This window comes from Seriola lalandi, unplaced genomic scaffold (assembly GCF_002814215.2).
Source record: "Seriola lalandi dorsalis isolate HSWRI2012SDOR001 ecotype SW California unplaced genomic scaffold, Sedor1 jcf7180001976782, whole genome shotgun sequence".
Lineage (NCBI taxonomy): Eukaryota > Metazoa > Chordata > Actinopteri > Carangiformes > Carangidae > Seriola > Seriola lalandi.
In genome coordinates this window covers 1-1,343 of record NW_019447448.1, presented here as the reverse complement: position 1 = coordinate 1,343, position 1,343 = coordinate 1, and the positions used below count along the sequence as shown (strand labels likewise).

At 36.1% G+C, this 1,343-nt stretch overlaps 1 long non-coding RNA gene across 1 annotated transcript; it reads left to right on the top strand.

Moving 5' to 3' along the window:
* Positions 1-6: 6 nt before the first annotated feature.
* On the top strand, positions 7-1,175 carry LOC111656743 (uncharacterized). The gene is made up of 4 exons (XR_002760891.2): positions 7-259; positions 350-423; positions 722-781; positions 1,048-1,175. It is a non-coding gene; the product is annotated as an uncharacterized LOC111656743 (long non-coding RNA).
* Positions 1,176-1,343: the final 168 nt, after the last annotated feature.

Genomic DNA, 1,343 nt, shown 5'->3' with positions numbered 1-1,343 from the left:
GAATAGTTCCTTAAGTGTCCTGATTTTGCTTTCATGAGCCTTTCAGTTCATTTTGCTGATAATACTTTTCCCTGCTGTATTGCTAATTAAGAAAATGATCCAGGTGTTAGGTTGTAATGTTGTAACAGAGCATTTGTTAAGCCCACTCTGTTTACTCTCACTTCACCATCTCAGGTTGTTGGAGTTGCTGATCCTAGGAAGTTTGCTCGCACTAAACTTCAACAGCAACACAAAATCACAGATGAAAACACATTTGATGGTGAGCATCAAAAGAAAAAGAAAAAGCATTTTATTGTTTATTATTTTCTGCTACATGCTAAACTGTTGAATGCTCTATTTTTCAAACTAGACTGGCACAGTATAGTTGAGAGAGAGAAGTTTGCAGATGCTGTGTTGATTTGTACTCCAGACCGCCTTCATAAGGTAAACAAACTATGTGTATGTATATGAAACACTGAAATTGTAATCTTTTGAGTAATTTTTGTTTAATTTTGTGATTGCAGAATAAATACCAAAACTGAAGTCAGTGTGTCTGTTTCTCATTTTTCACTACACGTCAGTTGTTGAATTCTCAGAACATATCTCTTTCCATATAGTTGATGTCATCACTAATGTCATGCCTTCGAGTCTCCCCTTATTATTGGTGTGAAAAATGTCTATTTGGGAACTTTGTTATTGTTTCTTGGTTAATCACCGTATTAAACTAGTTTGTCTTTTCCAGGAACCTGCTGTGGCCTTTGCAAAGAAGGGCTACCATATTCTGCTGGAAAAACCAATGGCAGTGAGTGATTTGTGAATGAGATTAAACATAAACCATATTAACATAGAGCATAACTTTAACTCATCCGGGTGTTAATGATCCCACAGGTTGATTTTAAAGTAATTTCTTGCACATTAGTTTGTAATTCTGTTTTGAAAAAAAAACATGTCACACTGTATTTGTCCCTCACATCAGTGTGATTTCATTCATATTCCCTTCCCTCTTTTTTTTTTTTTTTCATTCTATCAATGTATTTGTGTGACACTCATCTGTTCACATGACTTTAGACAACTGCTGAAGACTGCACTGCGATTGTGGAGGCTTGCACTCAGAGCGGTGTGATGCTGTCAGTGGGTCATGTTCTCCGGTATGATCCCACCATCCACAAGATAAAGGTGAACACATTCAAGTTAGCCACATACTCACATCACCTGTCACAATAAGATCAATCAGCAAAAAGAGCTCTGTTGAACTTGAGTTTTGTTAAGTTGGATTTCCTATGGAAAAAACTAAAGAACTGAGTCTTGATCTCAAGATAACTGGGTTAAAATAAATAAGTACTTACCTTGAGTGAAAATGCAAA